At 52.4% G+C, this 21837-nt stretch overlaps 1 protein-coding gene across 6 annotated transcripts in view; it reads right to left on the bottom strand.

Moving 5' to 3' along the window:
• LOC144934851 (plasma membrane calcium-transporting ATPase 3-like) overlaps window positions 1–21497 on the bottom strand; it is a 93883-nt gene extending 72386 nt beyond the window's left edge. For 2 of the 6 annotated variants that reach the window (XM_078861075.1, XM_078861068.1), the window contains exons 1-2: window positions 21238–21497; window positions 45–194 (exon numbers count right to left, since the gene is read on the bottom strand). The gene's annotated coding sequence lies outside the window, so the exon portion shown is untranslated. The remainder of the gene's footprint in view (window positions 1–44; window positions 195–21237) is intronic. The other 4 variants (XM_078861069.1, XM_078861074.1, XM_078861072.1 and 1 more) reach the window with 4 other exon arrangements.
• Window positions 21498–21837: the final 340 nt, after the last annotated feature.

A 21837-nucleotide genomic window follows, 5' to 3' on the forward strand; every position in this document is an offset into this window, starting at 1 on the left:
GCCGAACAAACAAGACGCGAAAAGCATCATCATCATCAACTCACCGTGCCCGCGAGTTCCTTACAGCCAATGGCGAGTGGCGCTATTGCCGGAGCCTCCCCGGTAAAGCCACGCTCCGCTCTGCGCCTCCCAATCTTCACTCCGCATTCTTTTGTCGAGTCAAATGGTGGCGCGTACCAACTCGGCAGGGAAACCTGGGACGGGGGGGAGGGTGAGGATTTGTGTTTATTTTCAGCTTCCAAAAAAAAAGAACGCCCACGCGCACCCAGAGGCATTTTCGCAGCGATCTGCGACCGCCACTCGACAGCGGCCGCGATTGAGCCGATGGATTTTTGTTGTTGTTGTTGTTGTTAATGTAGTGGAGGGGGGGGGCGACACAACAGAGGCGTCAGTGTAAAAATTCGAGGCGGTTTTATTTTGGGGAACGAAGTTTTTGGTCACTCGCTCCCCACCGTTTGGTTGCGAGGGTTTTCTCAGGGAGACGTGCAAGTGACTGGGTGCTGTTATACAACGCGTCACTAATAGCAAACAGAACTTTTAATATACCCTATTTATGTTTTTTTATATAAATGAGCGAGCCGCGTATTTACTGCGCGCGCGTGTGTGTGTGTGCAAGTTTCACACACACAAATATTTGCCATTCCCGTAAACTCGTAAATTATCGTGAAATTTTAATAGTTCTCGAGTTACATTTACTCTGCGAAGATCGTTTACAAAAGTAACAATGAATAATATCGCTCGGCGACGTTGTCCGCTCGTGCCGCGTGCCGTTGCTTGGCACGATGTCCGACGTTTCGCTCCACGTGGCACACCATGTCGACCGACACGCGCCACAACGTAAACACGCATCGGAGAGCCCTACAGCACTTCCAGGCAACACATCCACGTGAATGGCTTCAGAGTGTCATACAGAAAAAAAGTCATCTCTATCTTCTTGGTTCTTTCGGTAAAGTCACGTACTTTACCGAAAGAACCAAGAAGATGAATCCCTGCAGTCACGAAAGCTTTAAATCGAAATTTAGTCATCTCTACTTTACCTCGCATATCCTAGACAATAAGTATAGTTTAATGTTATTTCTAAATGGAATAATCTAAGCGGTCAGGTAGAGCGTTCCAAATAAAGCTAAAACACTAAACTATTGTTTTATTTTACAACGTAAGGCACACTGAGCAGTAAAGATATTTTTTTCAGAAACGACCTTATCACATATGACAGCTCAACGAAGTGGATTGTCATCATCACGTGGGCATTAACGGCAGCCGAATACTCTGAACGCACGTTTCTAAATGTGGAGATTAAAAAACCGGAGGACCCCGGAGAAACATCCACGCGTCCACGGGGAGATTGAACGCACAAACTCCTCATATACAACAGGAGTCATGCTCGGGATTGAACCCACGACCTCCTGCATACCAAGCGAAATAGTAAACATCTCGCCACCGTGGCGCCCACATCTGAGGACAGAGGACCGAAAAACCCCGAGCTCCGAAACTTTTTTTTTGCAGAAAGCGTGGCCGACAACCGTGCCAGCCTTGGGTTGTAATTTATCAAAAACAGACCTTTTTGCAAACACTCTCGAAGCGCCGGTTTACAGAATGGCGAGGATTTCCTCCGCGCCGCCCCTCCCTCACTTCCTGTCGCTCCCCCACCTCGCATCGTTTGTTGGTCACACAAAGCGAACTGCAGCAGCTATCTGAGCGCGTGTTGCATACACCGCAGGGGCGGTTTCTTCATTAGGGCGATTGGGCGACGCACCACCAATGTCATTCAACCACAGAGTCACGCGAGCCGTCACTGTGCCTCTGGATATAGTCCAATCAGCGTCATGCTACGTTCTGTGGAGTACCGCCTCTTTTTGGGCGATTTCCCTCCAGCTGAGAATCGCCCCGAGTGGCCCCATAGACTTACATTCAAAGATGTTTTTTTTCGAACGGGGGCGCTGCAATGCATTCTCTATGGCTTCCGGGAGGGCTCGCCCTAACGTGCTTACGTCATCATACGTGCTTACGTCATCATACGAAAGCACGTTTCATCCAACAATATAATTTGTCGCCACCTAGTGGAATCTTTAATAAAATAAACTTGAGTGGTTTGTTTTAATAGTGAGTATAGAAACAAACAAGATGTATTGTAAGAGTCACTTTATTTTTCATTAATATTAAAGAAGTGAAGTTGCCTTTACATGCTTAAGCTGTTAATTTATCCATTGCATGGGTGGACCTTATCCTTATCAATCATCCAGACATTTGCCCCCCCTGAGAGATTTAGCAGGAGCCGCCACTGATACACCGAGAACATTGACACGCAAGGCCAGGGCAGCATCCCCACACATCCATCGCAGCAACAGATAAGAAATGTCAGCTACGACCAGAGGTGGCTCCATGGGGTCAGAGATACACACAAAGCTCGCATTGCTCCACTGGGAGCCTGGGTTGGAATCTGGGATTTCGGCCACCCGTGTTCTACAATGTTCTCAACAATTCCTGCAGAGGTTTTCGCCATTGGGCTGTACAGACTCTCAGATGTGTTATTTTTTTCATCGGGATGTTCTGCGTATTGATGACGGATGTAGAGCGAAACGTCGGACATCGTGCCGAACAAAAGGTGGCACAAGGCTGTCGAGTGCGAGCGTGCTGATGATCTCAGCTCGGTCACAAAATAACCCTACACAATGCCATTGAGTTAAACTTCGCACCTCTGATTAGCGCGGGTGGCTACGTACGGTGTGAAAGAAGTTCAACATGCATGCGTACAAGTTTGCGTTTGTACTCAACGTTACTAAATCGCAGTTCTAAGAATTATATAAGTTTAGCTGTGACGTGATGTGCGCCACTATTTGTGGACAGGTCAGAGTCCACAGGTGGTGGTGGTGACGGTGGTGGTGGTGGTGACGGTGGTGGTGGTGACGGTGGTGATGGTGACAGTAACGGTGGTGGTGGTGGTGACGATGGTGGTGGTGACGGTGGTGACGGTGGTGACGGTGGTGGTGGTGGTGGCTGTACTGCTGCACGTGGCTGCCTGTGATCCAGCAAGCAGGAGGCAGCACCAGCAGCCGCGAGGGTTGGTGGATCACGCTGTGAATCTCCCCGTGGGCGTCGAGGAGGTGCCCTGCATGGCTCGCCAGGGGAAGACGGTACAGCAAATGTGACCCAAAATCATCTGTCCCATCTGTATGCCGTAGATCAGTGATCTTCACTCGTTTTCAGAGCGGGGGGGGGGGGCACTTTCGCTGATAAGATAACAGCAGTGTGAGGGCCGCCACACATTTGAAACCATCGGGGGTTTGACAGCAGCACGATGATGATGATGGGGGATGTTTTCACCTTTTGCGTATTGTCGTGCGGCCGCACATCAGTGGCCGCACTAAAATCCACCAGGAGGCCGCCAGCGGCCCACGGGCCTTGCGATGAAAGAACTCCGCGATAGGAGGGGGATGCCCCCTACGCCAAGCGTGGATTTCCTTCGGGCGCTCCGGGATCCATCCACACGTGTCAACACTCAGCAGCCATTGGTTGGGAACGCCTGAATCGATGCGCCTCTGTGTGTGCGTATGGATTTCGCGGCGTTCGTTGGGTGCAGTCGCATACACGGATGGCAGTGCCATCTTAAGCGCTCACTTCTCTCGTTACGAGCAACGTTGTACCCGCGGCACACCACGGGTGGGGGGGTAGGAGTCAGGGGTGCGATGTGTGTGAAAATAATAAGGAAGAAAACAGGAGGGAGGGTCGAGTGGGAATGGGGAATAAGAGGAAAGGGATGGAGAGGGATCTGAGAAGAAGGACCAAGAGGTCAGGAGAGACGAGGAGAGAGAGGAAGTGGCTACACCAGGGCCTCGACGCTGATTCTGCGTTTATGGTGAGGTGGTAGGGAGAGGGGAGGGATTCAGAGTGGGGGGTGGTGGGGAGATGGTGGGGAGGGTTTCAGAGTGGGGGGTGGTGGTGGGGAGGGATTCAGAGTGGTGGGTCGCCCACACACAAGTCGCCTGATTTTACGGGAGGCTTGAGCTCATTTAGATAAACAGATTCTTTGTCTACGAAATTTCTGTGCAAATCTCTTGGACAGCCGTTCTTGGACACCCTGGGTTGCACTGCTCCGCAAATTTTCCGAACGGATTCGCCGTCCCGTGATCTAATACCCATAGCGCGCCAGGGAGTACAATCACAGGGGGTAAAACGTAACGAAAAAATATCGAAAATATATTTGGAAGAGATTAAAAATCCATCCCTCGCTCACCATCACCATCTGGATTTAGCCAAAGACACGGCCTTCACTCTGCCGTCACTCGGGGTCAGTGACCCGAATGGACGCTTGCAAAGCGGAGCCACCCCCCCACCCCCAGGCTGCTGCATTATTTAGAGGCGGTAATAGAGTCGCGGTAAATAACGGCGAAATAATGACCGACGTTTTAAAATGTTAAAGCTGCCACAGTTCAAGAGCCACCAAATCCATCTGACCCCGGGCGTGCCACGCACGGGGCACGGCTTTGCTATCTCCGCGGTAACACTCGCACATAATCGTCGTCGTCGTCGTCGTCAGCCATGATCTATCCACCGCTCGATGAACGTCTCACTGCATCGTCTCCATCCCTGGTTTATTTATACAATTTAAATATCTGTATTTATTCATAATCGCGAGTGCAAGCTACCATTTTTCTACGGAGCCAAATTCACACCGTTGCGTCTAATCGAGTCTACTTTTGTTACGTTTTCTAAATATTGTATTCTTAAATTGTTATATGTGTAACCCAGAGGGGCACCCTTGCGTCCCGATGGGGTGATCGCATTCCCGGCCTGAATAAAGGGCGACTCGCACCCACGCGAATGTCTCGTCGCTCCCCGCGTGCGCGCTAACCCCATCGCCGCTCCATCTCCCTGATGGCGGTGTCCCTGTGACGTGCGGTCAGGTCAATGGCTGGGGAGGCACTGGCTCGGGTCAGAGCCAGATTCACACACTGAGGGGGGCGTGTCTTCACTGAGGGGGCGTGGCCTCACTGAGGGGGCGTGTTAGACACGTCCCCCTCAGTGAGGCAGATGTGATAGCTGCCTCCCCTGGTGCTTTTTCATTGCAATTTCATGACGAGACCAGCGAGCCTAAATATCTTTATGCACATACGTGAAATAAGTTACCTGGAGTATGGAAGGGGTCTACAAACATTACATTGGTGACATACTGAGATAGTAACAGGCACGCGCTTATTGCCCACGCTCCATCCAGTTACTGATGGGTTGCGCAGAGGGGAGGCTGAGCTCGTCACTGCCTCACCTAACGTCTATTCCTGTATTTGCAGCGGAGCTCCGCAAATTTGGCGATTTTGACTATAAAAATGATTGGAATCGTACAGAAAAATTACATTTTTAACACAGATCAGTGGAAAAATCTTAATTTTTATTAGATTTTTTTTTTTACTTTTCGTAACAGCTATTTTCATTGGAGTATGACACTTGAGGCTCTGCCTGCCCTGCCTCCCCTGACCGCACGTCCCTCCAGTGTCTGCTCGGCGCCTCCACTCCACGCAGCTGCGGTCACGTGGGGCGCCTGGTACGCCAAAGCGCGGCCCCTCCATCATGGACCCCACTTCATTGTCCCACGTTGCGCTCGTCCATGTAGCCACCACTCAAAGATAACCCCCCCCTCCCCCCCTGGGTAAAGTTAGCAGGCTGTTGGGGCAAGTGCTGTTAGCGAGCACCTATTAAAGCCGGTACACGAGCGGGTGGCTGGCTAACACCACGCCCGGCCGCCTTTGTCTCTTTAATGGCGATGTTTATATACCGCACCAGGTACTCATTTAAGGCTGAGTCGACCTACGGGAGGCCCAGGACTGGTTCAGATAATCGTCACTGATGTTGGCCGTGAATGGGAATCGAATCGCTCTCACACACACAAACACGTGTTTCACTTCGCTCTGTCTGGGTCAGCAACCTTGAAACAATGTTGTACGTGCCCGGTGCACCACCGCCGTTATACCTCGCGCGATGATCAAGAGCACACGTTATCACGGCCACCGCTGTCGCTGCTGCCGCTGCTGCTGCTGCTGCTTGCCACCGCACTTCGCTCGACAAATGTGGCCACGGCTCCACGTCGCAATTCAAATTCACTGATCTCGTCCCACCGAGCGCGCGACGCTTGTGAACCCAGTCGCGTTGACGACGACGTACGAAGTTCAATTTGAATTTGTGCGGCGATTTTTTCCTTCGTTTACAAGAGACGCATCGTTGCACCCCCACCCATGGCAGTACACCCCCCCTCTCACTACACCCCCCCCCCCACTGCACCCCCTCCCACCCCCCCATCGGCCACCCTAACCACGAGCGCGGCTGTAGGTTTTCGACGCAGCGCTGTCTTGACACAGCGGGTCGGCCCCTGACGTCGTCCTAAGCCATCGCCTTTCCGTTTGTAAATCCCAGAGACGCCGGCAGGAGACAGACTCCTCGACTATCAGCTGAGCCTGCCAAGCCGCCAGTAAATCCACTTGTGATTGGCATTGTTTCTGTTGTTGCAGGTATGGCTGGCCCCACGTTGCTCCCGATATATACTTTGGCACAATTGGGTTTCCCTGCCCAATAGCTCCGGTAATGCTTTTTTAACCCACTTCATGACAACGCTAAACACGTTACGACAACCCACCCCCGATGATGCATACGACAGCGATTTTCGATATTACACTCCTCGCCGTCGGGCTAGGCCACCCCGCGGCGTGCGAGCAGCCGCACCGGCGGCCGTGAGACGCCGATCTGTGTCCCATGTCCATAGCCGTCATGTGAGCGAGCCACTCAGGGGTGGAGGGGCAGAACCTTCGAGAGAGACGCCCTCTTTATCCCGAGCGCAACTCGATTCGGGAGGGGTAGATTACAAAGACAAAGAGATTTTCCCCGCCCCCCCCCCCTTCAATTAGACTATTAGAGCATTTAACGGGACTGTAGGAGCAAGTGCTGTTGGCGAGTAGCACCTATGAAGGGCGGCATGGCCCACGAGCGGGGGTGGGTGGCCAGCGCCACGCCCGACCGCCTTTGTCTCCGTGGTGTCGATGTTTACACACCGCACCAGGTACTCTTTTGAGGCCGAGTCGACCATAGAGAGGCCGAGGACAGCTTCAGACAATCGTCACTGCTGTTAAACGTGAGCGGGAATCGAACCCCGGTAGTGGGGTTCGTAGCGCAGCGCGCTAACGCAGACAACTACGTATGTGCCCGGTACACCACCTCCAGTATACCACGGCTGAAGCTGCTGCTGCTACTGCGACGGCACAGCGCCGGTGCTCTCTAACCTCCACCAATCACATCAGCTGCTGCACAGTGGACACGCGACCTCCAAGGGCTGCCACCATCTGGCATCAGCTCTGTCCCCTTGGCCGCTCAACTCATGGGGGAGGGACAAATAATGGCAACAAAAAGACTGCACAAAGCTCGGAGAGGTCATCATCAGGCAGTAGATCGAACATGGCTGGTGATGATGCCGATTATGGCTGGATTTTTGTGTTTCCTTCGACAATGAAATGCTCTCAATTGGCCAAGCATTCTGATACAGAACCAGCCCGAAAAAGATAATTTGGTGCTTGGCGAGGCCTTCATATATATTTTTACGTTATTCCCATGATCGTTTGAAAAATATATCAGTAGTTAGAGGGTCAAAATTTCACGGATATCTGGTGTGCGTATCCCAGTAGCGTGGGGCACACCTCATGGGTTCGTCGGTCCTTGAGGACCTAACAACAGCCCAGATGTCCATTCCCCCACACCTCGATTAACGCGGAAACTCTGCATCTATTAATTCGAGATGTATAATGTGTCGAGTGATCACACTGATTGGCAGTGGTGAAGTGAGAGAGAGATTGAGTGTCCTTAAGGAATGCAGCGTTGATAGTCGCGGTACTAATGGCCAGAGGTGTGGACTCGAGTCATGTGACTTGGACTCGAGTCAGACTCGAGTCATGAATTTGATGACTTGCGACTCGACTTGGACTTGCATAACAATGACTTTGTCCCACCTATGAGATGTGGACTCGAGTCATGTGACTTGGACTCGAGTCAGACTCGAGTCATGAATTTGATGACTTGCGACTCGACTTGGACTTGCATAACAATGACTTTGTCCCACCTCTGCTAATGGCTATAGGCGCGTGGGCCACATGAAAGACTTTCCACTGACTACTGCCGCCCTGTATGTCGCAACAAATCATGACATGCACTGACAGATTTCGCTAAGTACCTGTGTTTTGCCGTCAGCGCGGAATCCCCGAATGCACTTTAACAACAGGCCGGGCGAGTCGGCACTAGACACGACAAAACGTTTGTTAAGACGAATGAAAGGTCAATGAGCGTCTTGGCAACAAGACGTTGTTAACGTCGTCATCATCATCGCTGCTGTGTTAAAGGTAAAGGTGCAGCCCTGCAATTGCTCGCTCACAGCACTGCTGGTGGAAGTGGCTCGAATGGAAGTAGCTCTCGAGCAGTTATTCCGAACCACGTTTGACTATTGCAATACCGTTTGTTGAATTCCGTTTCAGCCGAATAGCCCCTAGCCTGACCCAACGTGGTTCTCAGAAATAAACGTTTGAAAAATGAACATCAATATTTTAACCAATTGTCAATTTTGTGAGGTTATCCTCACTAGCTCGTAACTGCGTGACGTAATGTGTTCGCGCTTGCTGGTTACTCTTGTAAACCGACATTGTTTACGACTGGTGAGTTTAGAAAGGTATTTTATATCGCTCTAGATTACCATATGGCTTTATATTTTATCGTTGTTATTTCATATTGGCATATTCATACGAGATTATTCACCAATTACTCTCACGTACAATATCATTTCACACATTTAGAAATCACCTAATTGGTGATTTCGAAAACGTATGGTATAGCCATGTTTGTTTGTTGGAGTACAGAGTTAACCTGATTACTTTAATCTAAATTGTCTTATGGTTGTTATTGTTTGACTTGCATCCCACTTGGATTTTTGCACACAGCGTTGAAACGCGGTGTTTTTTTCTGGGAGACTTTGCTGTTTTTTTCCTGCATTTTTCTGTTTTTTGTCCATGTTTTTGTTTGTTGCGGTTGCACCCGAGTCAAGAGCCGCATGGCTCACAGGGCTATTCCTAATAAATGAAACTGAACTGAAACTGAACCTCACGTACCCCCTGTGTCCGCCTACCCCTGGTTGAAAGCCTCTGCCCAAGAGCTCCCCATCACACGTGGCCTGCCTGTCAACTCACTGTGGTGTTTCCACCTATATAACATTCAGGTCGGGACACACGGGGTTATTTCATTTGCTTTCAGGCTGGCATTGAAACGTTTCAATTGACGAGCGAGTTCAATTCGTTTCCATGTACGCTAAATAAGGCGGCTGTAATCTTTAACAAAAAAAGTCATAAATTCATTTCAAAAGTGAATTCACGCATCGTGCTATCATGTAGATGGAAGTCAGTTTGAACATTTGTTACAATAACAGGAATAACCCGATGTGATTTGTGAAAATAAACCCCATGTGCACTGACTTGTGGCCCACCCTGTATATACGCTGTGACTGTACTGTTCTCTATTTGACAGCTATATAATCTCCTCTCAATCGAAAGAATGTTTAATTTAATTGCCAATTGACTTACAAGGTCATTTTAAACTCCCGTCCCCTTAATGACGGAGCGCCGCGTGAATGGTATTTCCCTACACATATTTGTGTTTAATGATTATCCACGGATACTTATCCGTTTTCCGACCCTCGCCTCAACTATCTCCGGCAGCAGGCAAGTGGGAGGAGACAAGCCGGAGCCAGACTGGACCCTGGCAGCGTGAGCGCAGTGTCAGACAGAGCCATCGTCCTGCTCCCATCGTCCTTCTCCCATCGTCCTTCTCCCATCGCTCTTCTCCCATCGCCCTTCTCCCATCGTCCTTCTCCCATCGTCCTCCTCCCATCACCCTTCTCCCATCGTCCTTCCCTCATCGTCCTTCCCTCATCGTCCTTCTCCCATCGTCCTTCTCCCATCGTCCTCCTCCCATCGCTCTTCTCCCATCGCCCTTCTCCCATCGTTCTTCTCCCATCGCCCTTCTCCCATCGTCCTTCTCCCATCGTCCTCCTCCCATCACCCTTCTCCCATCGTCCTTCCCTCATCGTCCTCCTCCCATCGCTCTTCTCCCATCGCCCTTCTCCCATCGCCCTTCTCCCATCGTCCTTCCCTCATCGTCCTTCCCTCATCGTCCTTCCCTCATCGTCCTTCTCCCATCGTCCTCCTCCCATCGCCCTTCTCCCATCGTCCTCCCCCCATCGCCCTTCTCCCATCGTCCTCCTCCCATCGCCATTCTCCCATCGCTCTTCTCCCATCGCCCTTCTCCCATCGCCCTTCTCCCATCGTCCTTCCCTCATCGTCCTCCTCCCATCGCCCTTCTCCCATCGTCCTCCTCCCATCGCCCTCCTCCCATCGCCCTTCTCCCATCGCCCTTCTCCCATCGCCCTTCTCCCATCGCCCTTCTCCCATCGCCCTTCTCCCATCGTCCTTCTCCCATCGTCCTTCTCCCATCGCCCTTCTCCCATCGCCGTTCCCTCATCGTCCTTCCCTCATCGTCCTTCTCCCATCGTCCTCCTCCCATCGCCCTTCTCCCATCGTCCTCCCCCCATCGCCCTTCTCCCATCGTCCTTCTCCCATCGTCCTTCTCCCATCGCCCTTCTCCCATCGCCCTTCTCCCATCGCCCTCCTCCCATCGCCCTCCTCCCATCGCCCTTCTCCCATCGTCCTCCCCCCATCGCCCTTCTCCCATCGTCCTTCTCCCATCGTCCTCCTCCCATCGCCCTTCTCCCATCGCCCTTCTCCCATCGTCCTCCTCCCATCGCCCTTCTCCCATCGCCCTTCTCCCATCGTCCTCCCCCCATCGCCCTTCTCCCATCGTCCTCCCCCCATCGCCCTTCTCCCATCGCCCTTCTCCCATCGTCCTTCTCCCATCGCCCTTCTCCCATCGCCCTTCTCCCATCGCCCTTCTCCCATCGTCCTTCTCCCATCGCCCTTCTCCCATCGTCCTCCCCCCATCGCCCTTCTCCCATCGCCCTTCTCCCATCGTCCTCCTCCCATCGCCCTTCTCCCATCGCCCTTCTCCCATCGTCCTCCTCCCATCGCCCTCCTCCCATCGCCCTTCTCCCATCGTCCTCCTCCCATCGCCCTTCTCCCATCATCCTCCCCCCATCGCCCTTCTCCCATCGTCCTTCTCCCATCGCCCTTCTCCCATCGCCCTTCTCCCATCGCCCTCCTCCCATCGTCCTCCTCCCATCGCCCTTCTCCCATCGTCCTCCCCCCATCGCCCTTCTCCCATCGTCCTTCTCCCATCGTCCTCCTCCCATCGCCCTTCTCCCATCGCCCTTCTCCCATCGTCCTCCTCCCATCGCCCTTCTCCCATCGCCCTTCTCCCATCGTCCTCCCCCCATCGCCCTTCTCCCATCGCCCTTCTCCCATCGTCCTCCTCCCATCGTCCTCCCCCCATCGCCCTTCTCCCATCGTCCTCCTCCCATCGTCCTCCTCCCATCGCCCTTCTCCCATCGCCCTTCTCCCATCGTCCTCCTCCCATCGCCCTTCTCCCATCGCCCTTCTCCCATCGTCCTCCCCCCATCGCCCTTCTCCCATCGTCCTTCTCCCATCGTCCTTCTCCCATCGCCCTTCTCCCATCGCCCTTCTCCCATCGCCCTTCTCCCATCGTCCTTCTCCCATCGCCCTTCTCCCATCGTCCTCCCCCCATCGCCCTTCTCCCATCGCCCTTCTCCCATCGTCCTCCTCCCATCGCCCTTCTCCCATCGCCCTTCTCCCATCGTCCTCCTCCCATCGCCCTCCTCCCATCGCCCTTCTCCCATCGTCCTCCTCCCATCGCCCTTCTCCCATCATCCTCCCCCCATCGCCCTTCTCCCATCGTCCTTCTCCCATCGCCCTTCTCCCATCGTCCTCCTCCCATCGTCCTCCTCCCATCGCCCTTCTCCCATCGTCCTCCCCCCATCGCCCTTCTCCCATCGTCCTTCTCCCATCGTCCTCCTCCCATCGCCCTTCTCCCATCGCCCTTCTCCCATCGTCCTCCTCCCATCGCCCTTATCCCATCGCCCTTCTCCCATCGTCCTCCCCCCATCGCCCTTCTCCCATCGCCCTTCTCCCATCGTCCTCCTCCCATCGTCCTCCCCCCATCGCCCTTCTCCCATCGTCCTCCTCCCATCGTCCTCCTCCCATCGCCCTTCTCCCATCGTCCTTCTCCCATCGCCCTTCTCCCATCGCCCTTCTCCCATCGCCCTTCTCCCATCGTCCTTCTCCCATCGTCCTTCTCTCATCGCCCTTCTCCCATCGTCCTCCTCCCATCGCCCTTCTCCCATCGTCCTTCTCCCATCGTCCTTCTCCCATCGTCCTTCTCCCATCGCCCTTCTCCCATCGCCCTTCTCCCATCGTCCTTCTCCCATCGTCCTTCCCTCATCGTCCTTCCCTCATCGTCCTTCTCCCATCGTCCTTCTCTCATCGTCCTCCTCCCATCGTCCTTCTCCCATCGCCCTTCTCCCATCGTCCTTCTCCCATCGCCCTTCTCCCATCGTCCTTCTCCCATCGTCCTTCTCTCATCGTCGTTTTCTCAGCGTTTTTTCCCCTATACGAGTGCGCGACTCGTGTTGGTCGGAGCAACTTCTCAGGTGCCGACGATCGCGACGTCTCGCTGCCCCGTGTGGTGAAGAAGGTGCCGAACCGAACTGCGGCAGCGTGTTCACAATGTGGCCGCTAGGGCAGCCTTCTTCACTGCAGGGCCCGCGTGACACTGGCGGCCCTTCGTGGCCTTGAGTGCGGCCCCCGACAATACACAACACGTGACAACACCCCCCATAATCATCATCGTGCTGCTATCAACCCCCCATGGTGTCAAATCTGTGGCGGCCTCCGCACTGATGATGTCTTATCGGCGAAAGTGGTCCCTCCCTGAAAATAAGGGGCCGTCCATAAATGACGTCACGCACCTAGGGGGGGTCAGACATTTGTGACGATGTGTGACGAGGGGGGGGGGTTGAGAAATGTGACGTCACATCAAATTGCGCAACTTCAAATAAATATAGACAACACGTTCTAGCTAATTAAATAGACTTTTTAAGTAAATATTTTCTCCTAATACATCAGAGTGCAGCACCACATTAAATACGCACTAGAATGACAATAGTTTAAAGCGGAGCTTTGTGACGTCATACACTGAACCCAACATCTCTCTCCGCTCAGTATGCGACGAGTGTTTACCTTAGTTCTCACAATCCGAGTGACGCCGTGGAACGCGACTGAACGTTGGAATTTAGAAGGCCCCTTGGGCTCTCGAAGAGAACTTAAACACGAATAAAGGCAGATGAGATAGCAAACTAGTGCCCGACCACCCACATGCACACACACCGCGTGGCACTGCCAGGTGGTAGCGAGGCGATGCGTGGTTGTAAGTGGTGTGGTGAAATGGTTAAACATTAGATTTGCAATTCAGAGGGTCGCCAATTCGATTCGACCACCCGGCGCGGCAGCTCAAACCATCGGCAGGTTCCTTGTATCACCCACCTCTGTCCGTCCAGTCATTTACATGTAGTAGTCGTCATGCCATGCGACGGACATTTCTGTGAAGTCGGGTGTTTCGGCAAAGCACCTTCCCCGAATGTGTGTGTGGGGGGGGGGAGAGTGAATCACGGGCGTCTCAGAAGCAGGTGTGGGATGTTTGCTTCCACGGGCTGTTACCTTACACGGGCTGATGCGTTGCGCTCCACGGGAGATCCAGACGGATTCTTAGGCTCACGACCTGACACCGATAGCACAATCAAAATGCAACTCGAAACAAGGGACAGACATTTGATGTGCTCAAATTGCACTTAAACATTGGTTTGGTACCCGGAGGTGGAATTATGATGGCTCAAAGCTTGGCGCACTCTTCTCGAACCCCGGGGACCCGAGTTCAATTCCCAGGCTTCTCATCACACGTCAGTGGCAAGTGGTGTCTGAGTCGGCCTTGCCAACGCGCACTGATCACCGTGGCGAGTAAGCCGGTGCCGGTGCGGTGCGGTCAAACAACCCTCACAGCCAACAGGCTCGGGAGAGGTGTTCGCCAAGCAGTTCATTGCCAAAGAGCTGTACGTTGTTATCATCGTTGCGAGCATGTTATTTTACTGGTAACACGAGAACGTGGAACTTTGGTGGCTTCCAGTAGCTCCGTTCCGTTTGCATGCGCCGAGAGTGACTGAGATAATTCTGCAAATCCTCGCCCCATGAATCACAGCTCCGCTGTGTTTTCACGACTAAAAACACACACACAACGGTCTCCGCTTACAGGAGAGTCTTATTCAAGCTTTGCCGCTTACACAGTCTTGTTTTGGATCTTGTGGTGTGGTAATTCTATGCGTGGGGGTTCACAATCCCCGATGCAGTTGTGCCTCCTCCCTGAACAATAACACTTTTCAGATCTCCGTCATACATTGCTGGATGAAGCCACCCCGTGCCGTGTCACTCACGGGCGTTTGTTTTGCCGTACTTCGTCCCGCCGGTCAGTGCCGGTTGGTGAAGGGAGATGGACAGGGCCCAGTCCCGGTTCGGATTGGACTGGTCGCTCACTTCAGCCACGACCGGGAAGGAAACTCGTGTCGCCGGGTTCACAGCGCGGAGTGCTAACCACTGCGCCACAGGTCCACCCGCACGCCTCTTCCCCACGCTGTCAGTCATGGTGACCATACTTCACCAGCTTTTAGAGTCTCGTTTTGGTTCGCCTGGCATGGCCATTCTATGCAATGGTGATTTAATGGCAATTTACTTATTTATCCGGGAGAACCACACTTAGCAATACGACTCTTTGTTTTGGCAGGGTCCTGCATTGAGTGTACATTTTAAGATGTTTTGGGCCAATGCTATATTTCTCCTGCCTCAGCAGTTCGCCTGCTGTATTTTTTCACCTGAAGACGATTGCTGGTGCTGCGATCGAAACGTCGTGATTTTTTTTTTTACTTTTCTATCTACGTGGCTTTAACCAAAGACCCAAAGAGTACAATGAAAGAGAGTTTATTCAAAAGCGGGAAGAAATCGGGGCACCCGGAGAAAAACCCACGTGCAGAAGGAAACAGATGGCAATATAGCACGTGCTCTGTGCTGCCCTTATAAAAACGAAGTAGGGTATGGCAACCTCCTCTACTCCCACGGGAAGGGAGTTTCACAGCATATTAGCGATCCGCCAAATCTCACCTTAGAGACGTACATCGCCAACCAGCACCAGGCTGTTGAGAGTGTGCCCGAGTGCCCTCTCCTCCTCCTCCTCCCCCTCCTACCTCCCCTCGAGATGGACAGCCCCAAAGTGAATAGCCACCTCCACCCACCCACACACACCGGTGGTGGTGGCGTGAGTGCACGCACACCGCGCAGTTTCCGTCGCTCGCCGCGGACTGAACCATTCGCGTGGGTGAAACGGAGGCCCTCTTGGGATGTGTCCGGCATTCTGGACCGGGCGGAAAAAGAAGCCCAAAAAACTCCACGCTCACCAGAAGGGCTGCGTTAAATGTGATGGAAGAGTTGTATGGGCACCAGGCTTCGTGTATATCACTGGTAAAAAAAAAAACATTTTTTTCTGGCCTGGACTTTTGCAGCTGTTTTAGACTAATTCAGGGTGCTGATTCCAAATCTGATCTCAGATTTGCTCTATCACATCTCATTTTATGCTATCGGCATACCCCATTTTCATTGATTTTACCCGAAATTAACTCTGTCACTTATGATTGCAAGTTGTTGCGAGTCAATGACTGCTTTAGTGTTAAAATATGGTGCTGTATTTTTAGGATAGTGTGTTTATAATATCATTTTATGTAGATATCCACATTTATTTAATATTTTTCTTCTGCAGTTTTATTGAAAATGCAATATTTTATATCTCAAAAACCTGATGTGATAGACAAAAACTGATGCCAGATTTGGAAGCAGCACCCCAAAATTACATTGAAACCGTTGGAATACCTTATGCCAGAAAAAGTGTGTTGACCAGTATATATATTCATTGCCTGCCCAACACTGTTTCACGACGACCTCCCCATTCACGGTGCCAAACGCTCCATTGGTTTTGACTTCGGTTAATCAGTTCTGGCGCTTAAACGTGACGTACGAGTTGTGAAGGTAAGTCGAAGTTTAAAGTGAGCACGACGATTAAATTTGGCCCCATAACCTGCACAGTAAAAGCACATGACGAAGCTACGCCTTTAATTACTAAATGATATATAATCATAATTAATTTCATTTGGGTTGGGTCGTGTAAAAAATGTTTGTGTCGTAAACCCTTCTTCCCTCCTCCACCCGACACAGCCAATGAATAAAAATGTCACGTGACTCAAACGTGGCCACATGTTTCACTGCTTCAACAGCGCATGGGTCAACTGGCGTTTCGCTGAAGATCCACGATCCCAGCATTTTCGGATTGTTAACAGGAGCTCCGATCTCACTCGAGATCTCGCTCGAGGCCTGAACGGGTGCTCACGAAGCGTCGATGCCCATTTCAAGGTCGCGAGATTGCTCTCCAGCACACCAATGATGAATGACGCATAGGATCTATGATAGTGCTACAGTATAACATTTCAAACCATCATCAAGCACTCTATCTACGTATCCTTTGCGGGGGGGGCGTTGGAAGGAGGCACTAAAAACCCACGCCCCTGGGCTACAGGCCCTGGTACCCCCAGACAGAGACCGCTCTCTAAAGACGGCCTCCTTGGCAATGGGCAAGCACGGAGCTGCAGGACACACACAGCACGCGCGCCAACGCCCGGGACACGCAAACCAGAGCAAATATTATTCCCCCTTTTTGCGGTGGAAAAACATTTGTCATTGGGGGGTTCATCTTTGTTTTGTCCATCACGTTATCTGGCCCTGGTGGCTCTCAACGTTACATTTGGTGTGTTTTTTGACGAATGATACATGTTGTTTTCTGGTGGTGTTATTATGGATTATTATTGTAACTACAAAGTAACGATTTTCAGTCATCAGCCAGTCCACTGTCACACGAAGGCCTCGCCACGTTGGTCAGTACAGGGTTGGTGCATTTAGGGTGATGTCCATGACAGGGTTAGATATCTCTGTGAGCCGTGGCTGGGAATCAAACTCAGGTTTCTGGGTTCATAGCGCACTTCGTAAACCACTGCGCCATCACCCTACCATACTAATATAGTATTTATGAATATTACCACTCCAATGTTATTGCTCTATGGTTATTGCTGATTTTGTGATGCTGCCTGAGGCTGTCTGCTTGTTGGCTTGGGACTTGCATTAAATTTTTTATTTCAGCAAATAAAACATAAACCCCGAAGAGACTCATCCCTCACCATTACTCACTCGCCGAGTGCCGAGGCAGCTATTTCTGAGTGGCTTTGGGGAGCCGTCTCCCCGAGTATCAGACCCTGAGAGCACCCCAAGTGACCGTCTCAGAGCACGCGGCACCAGCTGTTGCGGCGGGTCGCGTTGCGGAAGAAAAAAAAACCATGCCCACGCATGGAGTCTGCATGCAGCGCATCCCCAAAGTGCGTTAGGGAATCCAACTTTGTTCAATCGGCAGTGCGGCTGCCGACGGAGAGCTTTTGGGCAACCCTCTGTGTGTGTGATGACCCTTGAACTTCTTTCGCACCGTAACGTAGCCGACCGTGCAAATCTGATGTGCGGGGGAAAGATAACAAACTACACACAAAAAGCAGTTAAAAGGAAATTAGTTTTCAGTCTAGATGTACATGATCAATTTGGCCAATTTTCAATAAGTCCCTAATAGCAACACAACTGTATACGTCAATTAAATTTACATTGCATCATATTTACGATAGTTATCATGAGCCCCCCCACCTCCCCATTACGGACAAACGGCCAGACAGACAGCTAATGCACACAAATGCTTTCAAGCTCAGTCTCCTTCTCTCGTGTTGTGTGCTCCAGAGATTAGCAATCAATGCTTGGAACAGCAGTGATAACGTGTCATCAATTGATGCTCACGCTGCTCGTTAGCCATTCACCCTCGGCTGTAAATCGTGCGTGGGAGCGGTGTTTTCTGCATCGCAGCCTGCAAACAGATAAGCGATGCTCGCATCCTTATCGCGGACTTTCCGACGCCATCGCCCTTCGCAGCCCACTCGCCGGAACGAGAGAGAGAGCGAGCGAGCGAGCTCGGCTGCTCCGTGACTCGGCTCGGCTCACCGCCCGTGGCCTCAAAATGCCCCCGCGGCACCAACGATGATGTTAGCCTTCACTTCGCCGCCGCAGCGACCACGGACAGATGTGACCGATCAGGCCGTTGTTTGTTTAGCGAGTTCCTTAATTGCCCCGATTCGCTAGACACAGACATTCAATATTTACGCGAACTCCCCGACCTGGCATTTCATTATGAACCCGCGTATGCTTGAGATGTCTCCCCGGGTGATTAGCATCATAAATACATAATCGCCACGCCTCTTCTTCGAAGACGTTTCCACTTTACGAGCAGCTGAGTTCATTTGCGCAAAACCCCGGTGCAGTTACTCAACAGGACATGAATCCACAGTTCGCAATTCACGGTGAAGTGAGCAGACCGAGACTTGTCGTGCAGCGTACAGTAAGATGACACAGCCTATGAAGAAATCAACCAGATTGTTCCCGCAAGCTAAGCAGCTCTGAGCCTGGATCGTGCTCGGTATGGGTGATCGGCATTGGATAACAGGTGCTATAGGCTGCTGCAGGCCGATATTGTGGGCAACAGAGTGCGGCGCGGCAAGATCCATTGTTGTCTTATACTACGCTTCCACGTCTATGCTCCCTGCCTTCCCCAACCTGTGGTCAAACAACCACCACGACCCCGCATGGCACAGGGAGGCCCTCATCTAGCGTTGGATGGACCAAGAAAGGGGGCTGTGTACGTAGCATTCCAATTTTAGGCGCTGTTAAATGTTTGTTGTTTAATCTCAAAATGTATTCACCGAAATTAGCAGGTGTTGCTCATGACCAAGATGCCACTATTCCACCAGGCCCTCTCTGTCCTTTGTTGTACATACATTCGCTGATTGACGCATTGATGTATCGAGTGGTTATTGGCTGATGCACCACTCTCTGGGCTCGGGGGTAATGCCCATGATGAAAGCAATGGGATGGCGAGAGCATTTGCAGCGCCACAGTAAATGCGAGACCAAGAGAGACACGGCCCCTGGCAGATTGCCTATCCCCATCACTTATTGTAAGAGCGTCATTTCAGCCGGAATAGTCCAAAACACTGTTCTGGGAATGATCTTGGCAACTCAACATCCACTTCAACTTACTTCGCTTTTTATTATATACATAAAGGATATAAACCTGTGCATGTGATTACAATAATATAGGTTACATTATAGTATAGGATAATTATGGAGAGATGGAGAGACACGTATGCATGTTGAACTACCAATGACAAGGTGCAGCGTGTTAGTGGTAGTAACTTCCCCATACCGTGCAGCTCACAGGAGGTATTGCTGGTAGGAACCTCCTGGTTACACCAACCCACAGGGGATTATTGTGTCCGTCCGTCGTTCATCCAAAAATGGGAGGGGTGGGCTAGGTGGAGAGGGGAGGGTGGGGAGGGTTGGGTGGGTAGGGTGGGGAGGGTTTGGGGGGGGGGCTGGGTGGGGAGGGTGGGGCCGGGTGGGGGGTGGGAGGGGTGGGGCTGGGTGGGGAGGGGCTGGTCACCCCGTGGTGCCCTTATAAAACTCAACGTTTAACCTACTCACGCCGGCTTGTGCCCGCCCTCACAGTCGGGCATATTTGCGGAATACACCACGCCGCCGTTGACACTGGCCATTGACCGAGCAACCCAACGTTCCTACACCAGCTCCCTCCGCAGGAATGTGTTTGACCACACTTCACCGCGCTCATCAGTGCGGGATCGGTGAAGGAGGGGAGCATATATTTGAGAGTATAGTAAAGTACAACAATAGATTTGTATGCACTGCCCTCTGCTGTACACAGTACAGGATACACTGCATGTAACGTGCATTGATGACAGCACACACATATACAACCCATGAAATTTCCATTTTATATATTTTTTTAAACATATAATTGTAATCTCTTTGATAATCCACTGCTGAATGACTACATCGTCAGACTGTTTCGGCTATTAGGGTTGTTTGACCATACTTCACCACGCTGGTCACTTCGGGGTTTTTGTGAAGGGGGAGGGGGCTCAGCAGCACAAGTTCAGATATCGCTCGCCATTGATGTTAGCCGTGTCCTGGAATCAAACTCAGATTTCGGGGGTTAACGGCGCAGTTCCCTAACCACTGCGCCACCGCTCCACCGCTCGTTCCCTTTGCAAGACAGCATCGCCTTGACATTGTCTCTGCGTAGCGCTGAACGCAGCATGCTCACGGCATACCAAGCAGCACACACACAAACTCACCATCGCGCGACATCGCGAAAGGTCAGGGTACGACCCTGCAACTGCTTGCTCACGGAACTGTTGTCGGAAGACGGCGCCAGCGAGCCCCTATCGGCCCCAGGAAACCCCCACCCACGATCGCGAGTATTCGGCACGACACTTTCACGCCGGCCAGACAACTCGGAAGAGGAGGGAGTCCCACACTTTACCCAACCACACGAGCCCTGCCAATAGTAGACTACCTGCACTGCGCCTACGGGTAGCAGACTGCTGGACAGACAGACGCGGAGCCGGGGGGAAGGGGAAATGTTTTAGCTGCCGCGCCTGGAGATCAAAACGAACAGGCGACATCTGGAATGCAAATCCAACGTTTGTACCGCATCACCAGTGGCAGCAGCATGCCAGTTAACACCACACCTCGCCTCGCTGCCACACACGGGCCTGGCAGTGCCAATGTGCGCGTGTGACCGCCGGGGACTCATTCGCTATCTCGTCCGCCTTTATTCGCGTTTTAAGTTCTCTTCGAAAGCCCAAGGAGGGGGGGTCTTGGAAATTCCAGCGTGCGCTCGTGCTCTCAGTCGCGTTGCACGGCATGACTGGGATTGTGCGGACTAACGTAAACACTTGTTGCATACTGAGAGGGGAGCGAGCGAGAGGGATCTTGAGAGACGGAGGGGGGAGGGAGCGAGAGAGCCGGCCGGCGAGAAACGGGCAGAGTGCATTGCAATTCCACCACGCATCCAAACTATCCATCCACCCACCCAATCATCCACCCACCCACTCACCCATCTACCCCCCCCCCGCCATCCATTCACCCAACGACAAATTTACCCCACCACCCACAAATCCACCACCCACCCACCACAAAAATGACAATGGGTGCAATCACACCTGCGGACCTGTGCAGTAATCGTGGCACGTGGGGCTGTCTGCTGCCGCTGCCTGGCCTTGGGTTGTCTCCAACTGGCCGGGTGTCACTTACAGCAAGAAGAAACAGAAGAGGAAAAAAACCCAAAAACAAGAGGCAGACTACGGCGGCTTGCTGCTGCTGCTGCTCGTTACTGCCCTGACAACCTTGGCCTGAAGGCACTCTGTCACGCTCGGAGCGGAGCTTGGTTTGCTCAGCCTGTTAGTTGTGGGGAGGGGGGGAGGCTGGTGGCGAGAGGAGGGCCGGCTTGGGGCTGGTGTGTCACGACCAGCTCGGACAACAGGGGAGGGAGGAGGGGGTGGGATTGGGTCGGGCACGTGGGGTGGCGCTGGGGCTGGCTGGGGAGTGGCAACGGTAATGGCACTGCCGGTCGCTTAGCAATACCGCTGCGGGATTCTCTCCACAGGGCCTGTGACGTCATGGAAAAAAATCGGCATGAAGATGAAAAAAACAAAGTGCTCGGGGCAGACAGGAATTCCTTCTTCAAGGCCTCAGGGATCCCACAGCTTCATTTCCACGGTTGTCGGGTTTTTTTTGGTGATGGAAAAACAACAGGTCGCTGA

This window comes from Lampetra fluviatilis, chromosome 11, assembly GCF_964198595.1.
Source record: "Lampetra fluviatilis chromosome 11, kcLamFluv1.1, whole genome shotgun sequence".
NCBI lineage: Eukaryota > Metazoa > Chordata > Hyperoartia > Petromyzontiformes > Petromyzontidae > Lampetra > Lampetra fluviatilis.